The sequence below is a fragment of the Entelurus aequoreus genome, linkage group LG02, assembly GCF_033978785.1.
Source record: "Entelurus aequoreus isolate RoL-2023_Sb linkage group LG02, RoL_Eaeq_v1.1, whole genome shotgun sequence".
Classification (NCBI taxonomy): domain Eukaryota; kingdom Metazoa; phylum Chordata; class Actinopteri; order Syngnathiformes; family Syngnathidae; genus Entelurus; species Entelurus aequoreus.
The window spans coordinates 96,069,614-96,080,810 of NC_084732.1; the positions used below are offsets into that span (position 1 = coordinate 96,069,614).

Sequence of the window (11,197 nt, forward strand, 5' to 3'; positions counted from 1 at the left end):
TTTTAAATACTTAATATTAAAACATGCAGGACACCAAACGTGGCGATTGAGCAAAAAAATACAATTGGGCAAATAAACATTTTTAAAAAAAAAGACTTCCTAATATTAAAAAATGCACAACACCAAACAACCATTAGGCAAAAAAAAGACGATTGGGCAAAAAAAATAAAATAAAAGGCTTTTAACATTAAAAAATGCACGATACCAAAGGTGACCATTGGGCCCAGCGAAGCAAGAAATAGTCAGAAAACGATGCCTTGCTCGTAGTGTGAGTCACTGCTCACTGGTCCAGCAACATGGCTGTAATAAGAAGTCTACATCCCGTCGCCCCTGGGCTAAAATACTGTCCTGGTTTTCATGGCGCAAGGTGACCGCGAGGACTTTGGTCTGTGAAATACAACGAGGACGCCACAGCAGTCTTCAGAGGCCAGAACAGAGTCTGCTGAAGCGGGACGTCGTAAAGCAAAAAGATCCCCACTTTTATTCTTTTATTCATTTGTCAAATTATAAATTATTGAAAAAAATATTAACAATTCATTATTAATATAAACTATATACATGAATTATTAATTATTAATATGTTTTATTATTATATAGTAAATAGGGTTAAGAAATGAAAAAAAACAGACAAATTCAGTTAATCAATAAATAACAAAGTGGAGTTTAATTCAGGAAAACATTTTATGTTTTTATTTAATTGATTTTTATTTTGATTTAGTGTTTATTTCTTTGTTCTTTTTTAACCACCAATGTCTTTGTATGTTTTATCAATATAAATTATGTATGAAACTAATTACAACATAAATGTTAATAATTAATATTCATAACTATTATTATGTTTTAATTCTTATTTAACAAAGTATTTGACATTTAAAAGACTTTTACTCAAAAATGTGTTACTCTTTGAAAAACAACCCAAAAATGGGTCCTAATTTTGAAAACCCAGAAACTGGATTGCTCTTCATAAAAATAACTCAAAAAGGTACCCCAACACTGGCAACTCATAAATTGGGTTATAAAAAAATAACCCAGCATTTTTTTTTTTAGTGAGTAGGAGGCCACAGGGAAGACTTTGGGGGGGGGTCGCTTATATCCGACTAATATATGGAACAAAAATATTCTAAAATTTAGTGGGTGCGGCTTATTCCAACCAATATATGGAACAAAAATATTCAAAAATTTAGTGGGTGTGGCTTATATCACTAATATATGGAAAATAATATTCTAAAATTTAGTGGGTGCGGCTTATTCCGACTAATATATGGAACAAAAATCTTCTAAAATTTAGTGGGTGTGGCTTATATCCGACTAATATATGGAAAATAATCTTCTAAAATTTAGTGGGTGCGGCTTATTCCGACTAATATATGGAACAAAAATCTTCTAAAATTTAGTGGGTGTGTCTTGTATCCGACTAATATATGGAAAAAAAACATTTTAAGATTTAGTGGGTGCGGCTTATATCCGACTAATATATGGAACAAAAATATTCTAAAATTTAGTGGGTGTGGCTTATATCCGACTAATATATGGAAAATAATCTTCTAAAATTTAGTGGGTGCGGCTTATTCCGACTAATATATGGAACAAAAATCTTCTAAAATTTAGTGGGTGTGGCTTATATCCGACTAATATATGGAAAATAATCTTCTAAAATTTAGTGGGTGCGGCTTATTCCGACTAATATATGGAACAAAAATCTTCTAAAATTTAGTGGGTGTGTCTTGTATCCGACTAATATATGGAACAAAAATCTTCTAAAATTTAGTGGGTGTGCCTTATATCCGTCTAATATATGGAACAAAAATATTGTAACATTTTGTGGGTGTGGCTTATATCCGACTAATATATGGAAAAAAATCTACTAAGATTTAGTGGGTGCGGCTTATATTCGACTAATATATGGAACAAAAATATTCTAAAATTTAGTGGGTGTGGTTAATATCCGACTAATATATATGGAACAAAAATCTTCTAAAATTCAGTGGGTGTGGCTTGTGTCCGACTAATATATGGAACAAAAATATTGTAAAATTTAGTGGGTGTGGCTTATATCCGACTAATATATGGAACAAAAATATTCTAAAATTTAGTGGGTGCGGCTTATTCCAACCAATATATGGAACAAAAATATTCAAAAATTTAGTGGGTGTGGCTTATATCACTAATATATGGAAAATAATATTCTAAAATTTAGTGGGTGCGGCTTATATCCGACTAATATATGGAAAAAAAACATTTTAAGATTTAGTGGGTGCGGCTTATATCCGACTAATATATGGAACAAAAATATTCTAAAATTTAGTGGGTGTGGCTTATATCCGACTAATATATGGAAAATAATCTTCTAAAATTTAGTGGGTGCGGCTTATTCCGACTAATATATGGAACAAAAATCTTCTAAAATTTAGTGGGTGTGGCTTATATCCGACTAATATATGGAACAAAAATATTCTAAAATTTAGTGGGTGTTTCTTGTATCCGACTAATATATGGAACAAAAATCTTCTAAAATTTAGTGGGTGTGCCTTATATCCGTCTAATATATGGAACAAAAATATTCTAAAATTTAGTGGGTGTGCCTTATATCCGTCTAATATATGGAACAAAAATATTGTAACATTTTGTGGGTGTGGCTTATATCCGACTAATATATGGAAAAAAATCTACTAAGATTTAGTGGGTGCGGCTTATATTCGACTAATATATGGAACAAAAATATTCTAAAATTTAGTGGGTGTGGTTAATATCTGACTAATATATATGGAACAAAAATCTTCTAAAATTCAGTGAGTGTGGCTTGTGTCCGACTAATATATGGAACAAAAATATTGTAAAATTTAGTGGGTGTGGCTTATATCCGACTAATATATGGAACAAAAATATTCTAAAATTTAGTGGGTGCGGCTTATTCCAACTAATATATGGAACAAAAATATTCTAAAATTTAGTGGGTGTGGCTTATATCACTAATATATGGAAAATAATATTCTAAAATTTAGTGGGTGCGGCTTATATCCGACTAATATATGGAAAAAAAAACATTTTAAGATTTAGTGGGTGCGGCTTATATCCGACTAATATATGGAACAAAAATATTCTAAAATTTAGTGGGTGTGGCTTATATCCGACTAATATATGGAAAATAATCTTCTAAAATTTAGTGGGTGCGGCTTATTCCGACTAATATATGGAACAAAAATCTTCTAAAATTTAGTGGGTGTGGCTTATATCCGACTAATATATGGAACAAAAATCTTCTAAAATTTAGTGGGTGTGGCTTGTATCCGACTAATATATGGAACAAAAATCTTCTAAAATTTAGTGGGTGTGGCTTATATCCGACTAATATATGGAACAAAAATATTGTAAAATTTTGTGGGTGTGGCTTATATCCGACTAATATATGGAAAAAAATCTAAGATTTAGTGGGCGCGGCTTATATTCGACTAATATATGGAACAAAAATATTCTAAAATTTAGTGGGTGTGGTTAATATCCGACTAATATATATGGAACAAAAATCTTCTAAAATTTAGTGGGTGTGGCTTGTGTCCGACTAATATATGGAACAAAAATCTTCTAAAAAATTAGTGGGTGCGGCTTATATCCGACTAATATATGGAAAAAATCTACTAAAATTTAGTGGGTGCGGCTTATATCTGACTAATATATGGAAAATAATCTTCTAAAATTTAGTGGGTGCGGCTTATTCCGACTAATATATGGAACAAAAATCTTCTAAAATTTAGTGGGTGTGGCTTATATCCGACTAATATATGGAACAAAAATCTTCTAAAATTTAGTGGGTGTGGCTTGTATCCGACTAATATATGCAACAAAAATCTTCTAAAATTTAGTGGGTGTGGCTTATATCCGACTAATATATGGAACAAAAATATTGTACAATTTAGTGGGTGTGGCTTATATCCGACTAATATATGGAACAAAAATCTTCTAAAATAGAGTGGGTGTGCCTTATATCCGTCTAATATATGGAACAAAAATATTGTAAAATTTTGTGGGTGTGGCTTATATCCGACTAATATATGGAAAAAAATCTAAGATTTAGTGGGCGCGGCTTATATTCGACTAATATATGGAACAAAAATATTCTAAAATTTAGTGGGTGTGGTTAATATCCGACTAATATACATGGAACAAAAATCTTCTAAAATTTAGTGGGTGTGGCTTGTGTCCGACTAATATATGGAACAAAAATCTTCTAAAAAATTAGTGGGTGCGGCTTATATCCGCCTAATATATGGAACAAACATCTTCTAAAATTGAGTGGGTGTGCCTTATATCCGTCTAATATATGGAACAAAAATATTGTAAAATTTTGTGGGTGTGGCTTATATCCGACTAATATATGGAAAAAAATCTAAGATTTAGTGGGCGCGGCTTATATTCGACTAATATATGGAACAAAAATATTCTAAAATTTAGTGGGTGTGGTTAATATCCGACTAATATATATGGAACAAAAATCTTCTAAAATTTAGTGGGTGTGGCTTGTGTCCGACTAATATATGGAACAAAAATCTTCTAAAAAATTAGTGGGTGCGGCTTATATCCGACTAATATATGGAAAAAATCTACAAAAATTTAGTGGGTGCGGCTTATATCCGACTAATATATGGAAAATAATCTTCTAAAATTTAGTGGGTGCGGCTTATTCCGACTAATATATGGAACAAAAATCTTCTAAAATTTAGTGGGTGTGGCTTATATCCGACTAATATATGGAACAAAAATCTTCTAAAATTTAGTGGGTGTGGCTTGTATCCGACTAATATATGCAACAAAAATCTTCTAAAATTTAGTGGGTGTGGCTTATATCCGACTAATATATGGAACAAAAATATTGTACAATTTAGTGGGTGTGGCTTATATCCGACTAATATATGGAACAAAAATCTTCTAAAATTGAGTGGGTGTGCCTTATATCCGTCTAATATATGGAACAAAAATATTGTAAAATTTTGTGGGTGTGGCTTATATCCGACTAATATATGGAAAAAAATCTAAGATTTAGTGGCCGCGGCTTATATTCGACTAATATATGGAACAAAAATATTCTAAAATTTAGTGGGTGTGGTTAATATCCGACTAATATATATGGAACAAAAATCTTCTAAAATTTAGTGGGTGTGGCTTGTGTCCGACTAATATATGGAACAAAAATCTTCTAAAAAATTAGTGGGTGCGGCTTATATCCGACTAATATATGGAAAAAATCTACTAAAATTTAGTGGGTGCGGCTTATATCCGACTAATATATGGAACAAAAATATTCTAAAATTTAGTGGGTGTGGCTTATATCCCGGTATATACAGTAGATCAAAAACACAATCTGACACATAGTTTACCGTTGATAGCACAGGTGTAAAGTCAAATTATATCTTACAAAATCTGTTTATCTGTCATTTTAAGTCTTTCCCTGCACTTTAGTCTTGTTCGCTGTACCTTTCTGACCGAGACTTTTGGCTAAGACGGCGTGCAGGCGAGCGCAGAGTCAGGTGATCGGCAAAAGACGCGCGGCTGCCATCTGCTGTCCAACGTTCGTCTCCTCTAACCAGCAAGTGCGCCCCCAGTGGATGATTGGTGAATAGCACGGTGAAATGAAGACGCCTCCTTCACGCGGCTCATGTTGGCTCGGTGTTCTTTACAGCGCCGCCTCGCTCTGCCAAGTGCCTCTCGTCTTACACGCGCACGTCAACCTGCGGCATTAAACTTTCAAGGGCTGAGAAATGATCCGGGGACAGAATCAGGTCCAGACTGACACTCAGGGAACACTGGTCAGATTTGCTTATATATCTATCCTCTATGAAATGTTGGTTGTATTTGACATGAAACTGCTGCTAAAAGTACTTTGTTATTGGGCAACACTAACCATATTCTAATAATAACTGCATTGTGCCGCTAATAGCTAGCTGGCAACTAGTGGGCTAATTACTAGTTGGGAGCTAACACGCTTATCAGTAGCTTGTAACTGCCGCGTTAATCGTTAGCTGGCAATTAGCATGTTAATTGCTAGCTGGCAACCAGAGCGCTAATCGCTAGCTGACAACCAGTGTTGGGACTAACGCGTTACAAAGTATTTTTTATATTCAGTAACTCAGTTACCGTTACTACATGATGCGTTACTGCGTTATTTAACGTTATTTTTTATGTATAATCGGCTAGAAACGGAGAAGATCTGAGTGTGTTTTATTGGAGCGCTGCAGTGTCGTCCTTCTGTGTCACGAGGAAAAGAAGAGGCGCGCTTTGTGCGGGTGGGGGCTGGGGGGCGTGTCTGTGTTTACATCATGGCGGAGCCAGAAGTCGAGTTTCTTAACATGGAGATATTCTCACTACTTTTCTTTTGTCGAGCACAAAGAAAAGAACATTTTAGTTCAATGTAAGTTGTGTCTTGGATCAAAGATCCTATCTACTGCCCAAAACAGCAATTCAAATCTGCTGAAACAGCTACAAAAGCAACATGCTTCGACAAAGCTAGTAAAGAGCGACACACTTCAGCTCCACCTCCACCAGCGGCTGGATTTTAACAGAGGGACTGCTAGCCAGGACAACATTGATAGAGCCACTGCAGCGTATGTGCTAGAAGACATGCAGGCTATTTCTACAGTGGAGTCACCCGCTTTCAGGCAGCTGGACACAGTGGACAGTGAGTACATAAACATGGAAAGCGAGCTAAAGAAGACTCTCCAAACTCTGCCTCTGCTCATCATTCAGCACTGAAGGTACACACACTCTGTCAATTCTCTTATATACTCTTTCATTCTAGACTTCTAGAGTGTTTGATTATCACATCACTCTAAATGTATAGACTATAAAGTTCACAAACATAAAGAGGGATCCTAGTGGGTCAGGCCAATCTTTCCTTATCTCTAAACTAAAACTGGGGAAATGCGTAGAGTGTTCTGGGCTTCAGTACAGTGTTGATCTCATGAAGACATGATTTTATTTCACAATTCCTTGAGAGAAAAAAAATTCCTGGTTAGGCTTTGTGTATGTCATGTGTGCCTTCCTTGCTTTACAGATATGTTGTTATTATGCGGTTTTTTACTTATGTATGTTATGTTGCAGCTATTTAAAATAGTTTTGTCAATTTGTTTTGGCCTGAGACAAATTGGCCCTTTGAAACATATCTTTGTCTTTGTGTGTTGTATGTAGAGCACATTGTTTGTGTGTTGTATGTAGAGCACATTGTTTGTGTGTTGTATGTAGAGCACATTGTTTGTGTGTTGTATGTAGACCACATTGTTTGTGTGTTGTATGTAGACCACATTGTTTGTGTGTTGTATGTAGAGCACATTGTTTGTGTGTTGTATGTAGACCACATTGTTTGTGTGTTGTATGTAGACCACATTGTTTGTGTGTTGTATGTAGACCACATTGTTTGTGTGTTGTATGTAGACCACATTGTTTGTGTGTTGTATGTAGAGCACATTGTTTGTGTGTTGTATGTAGAGCACATTGTTTGTGTGTTGTATGTAGAGCACATTGCTTAGCAGAGTTCAGTGATGCAAATGCTTGTCAAGTTGATCAACACATTGTATTATTCTCCAGCGCAATAACAGCACTGAAATGAAGGCTAAAAGGGCATTAATGGGAGCCTTAAAAACAAAAAAAGAAGTAACTAAATAGTTACTTTTCACAGTAATGCATTACTTTTTGGTGTAAGTAACGGAGTTAGTAACTGAGTTACTTTTGACATAAAGTAACTAGTAACTGTAACTAGTTACTGGTTTTCAGTAACCAACCCAACACTGCTGACAACTAGCGTGCTAATCGCTCGATTGCAACTAGAGCGCTAATTGTTAGCTGGCAACTACAAGTCTAATTACTAGTGCCAACCGCTAGCGGACAACTAGTGTGCCAATCAATAGCAGACAAGTAAGGCGTAATCGCTAGCTAACAACTAGCACGCTAATCGTTAGCTGGCAACTATAGCTGTAATTACTAGCGCCAACCGCTAGCGGACAACTAGTGTGCCCATCAATAGCAAACAAGTAAGGCGTTAATCGCTAGCTGACAACTAGCATGCTTATCGTTAGCTGGCAACTATAACTGTAATTACTGGCGCCAACCACTGGCGTGCTAATCGCTCGATTGCAACTAGAGCGCTAATTGTTAGCTGGCAACTATAGCTGTAATTACTAGCGCCAACCGCTAGCGGACAACTAGTGTGCCAATCAATAGCAGACAAGTAAGGCGTTAATCGCTAGCTGACAACTAGCACGCTAATCATTAGCTGGAAACTATAACTGTAATTACTAGCGCCAACCGCTAGCGGACAACTAGCGTGCTAATCGCTCGATTGCAACTAGAGCGCTAATTGTTAGCTGGCAACTATAGCTCTAATTACTAGCGCCAACCGCTAGCTGACAACTAGTGTGCCAATCAATAGCAGACAAGTAAGGCGTAATCGCTAGCTGACAACTAGCACGCTAATCGTTAGCTGGCAACTATAACTGTAATCACCAGCGCCAACTGCTAGATGACAACCAGTGTGCCAATCAATAACAGACAAGTAAGGCGTTAATCGCTAGCTGACAACTAGCACGCTAATCGTTAGCTGGCAACTATAACTCTAATCACTAGCACTAACCTCTAACTGACAACTAACGCTCTAATCACTAGCTGGCAACTAACGCACTAATAGCTAGCTGACAACTCGCGTGCCAAATTATAGCCTACGACTAGGGTGTTAATCGATAGCTGACAACTAGAGTGCTAATCGTTAGCTGGCAACTAGAACCCTAATGGACTAGCTGACAAGTAGCACACCACTCGCTAGCTGACAACTAGCGTGCCAAATTACAGCTGACAACTACAGCGCTAATCGTTAGCTGGCAACTAGTACCCTAATGACTAGCTGACAAGTAGCGCTCTACTCGCTAGCTGACAACGAGAGCGTCTCGGCATACGATATAATTCATGTAATTGTCAGAACATCCATCCATTTTCTACCGCTTGTCCCTTTTTCGCAGGGCCAAATGTCGAGGGCAAATAAAAGACTATTTTTATGTTGCTCTGTTTTGCCATTATTTCCTCCCCAGCGCTCTTATTTTTCATTCCACTTTACGTCCGGCTTGAGCGCCGTTTCTCCTCGTCCCGCTCTTGATTAGTGATTAGGGTAGCTCACCTGTCCCTAATCACTAATCAGTCACCAGTGTTGCCTTCCTCTGATTCCTGCCTGCCTGGTCCTAATATAAAAAGACCTTCGTTTCTGCACTCCGCCTACCGTCTCTGCGTCTTGGGGCCACGCCACAAGAATAAATGTTGCATGTGTGCTGGTTAGTGTGTGTCTTGCGTCACGGTGAGAAGGCGATACTGAGGTCTACTTCAGTGACACAAACATGGTGTTTACTAACCAAAAATAGGTAAGTTGTCAGCCTTCAGAGACACGATTATTGCTTTTCTGCACAAGGTAATGCCTCCAAATAAATGATTTGGATGTACATCTTGGCTCTTCTTACAGAAGCCCGCACTTTACCTGCGCCGCTCCGATAAACAAGCGATACTAATTCAGTTTGCGCGACATCCGCAGCCAATCAGATCGTGTTTCACTGAGCAGAAAAGTGCTCGTGTAATCACATTTCTTTATCAATTTCCTGTAAAAAAGACTTATTTTAGTGACATCATATTTCCTTGATGTCACATATGTTCTGATTTGTCCTGTAAAGTTGTTCTCTTCTCCTCACCAGCGTCCATATTTACAGGTTCGGTCCTGTCCTAGCCCCTTCCTGCTACGTCACCGAGAGGAAAATAATGGCACAATGTCACCACTATTCACCGTGTTCCCGTCGTGACTTTTTTAATTATATTTTATTGCAATAATGTCACAAAATATTTTTATGTGGCCCCCCTTTTTTTTCTTTTTACCAGAAATAAACAGCAATAATTGTAGTGAATGTCACATGTAAAAAAAAAAATATATATATATATATGTAAATACATATACATATATATAAATACGTATATATATATATATGTATATATATATGTATATATATATAAATACGTATATATATATGTGAACATATATATATGTAAACATATATATATGTATATATATAAACATATATATATATGTATGTATATATATAAACATATCTATACATGTATATATATATATAAACATGTATACATATGTATATATATATTTTTTTATATATATATAAATACGTATATATATATGTGAACATATATTAATGTAAACATATATATATGTATATATATGAAAATATATATATGTATATATATATATAAACATATATATACATATGTATATATATATAAACATATACATATGTATATATATATAAACATATACAAATGTATATATATATAAACATATATATATGTATATATAAACATATACATATGTATATATATAAACGTATATATATATAAACATATATATGTATATAAACATGTATGTGTATATATATATATATATATATATATATATATATATATATATATATATATATATATATATATATATATATATAATAAATACAGTTACACAAAATATTGTCCTATTGAATTAAATGGTTAAAACAAACATGTATTAAATCATGAAATAATTACTTAAATCATGAAATGATTAATTAAATCGTGAAACCATAAAGTAAATCATGAAATAATAATTTAAACAATTAAAAAATATATCAAATCATGAAATAATTAAATCATGAAATAATTAATTAAATCATGAAATAATAATAAATAATGAAATATTAATACATCATAAAATGATTACAGAATTGTAAAATTATTAGATACATTGTCAAATAATTAATTGAAGCATGAAATAATTAGTTAATTAAATCGTTAAATCATTAAATAAATAATGAGATCATGGAATCATTAATGAAAACATGAAATCATTGATGAAATCGTTTAATCATGACATAATTAATGTAAATCACAAAATAATTAAATAAATCATGAAATAATTAAATCGTTAAATCAATAAACACATTTTTGTATGATTAATGAAATGATGAAATAATTAATTGAATCATGAAATTATTCAAGAAAACATTAAATTGATAAAATCGTTAAATCACGAAATAATTAATGAAATCATGCAATAATAAATCATGAAATCAACAAACAAATTGTTAAATAATTAATTAAATCATGAAATAACTAATTATATCATTAAATCATAAAATAT

At 34.1% G+C, this 11,197-nt stretch overlaps 1 protein-coding gene across 1 annotated transcript in view; it reads right to left on the reverse strand.

The window, feature by feature from the left end:
* The window catches only part of LOC133642617 (transmembrane protein 255B), a 43,119-nt gene that overhangs the window by 26,988 nt on the left and 4,934 nt on the right, over positions 1-11,197 (reverse strand). The gene's annotated exons all lie outside the window — the stretch shown is intronic.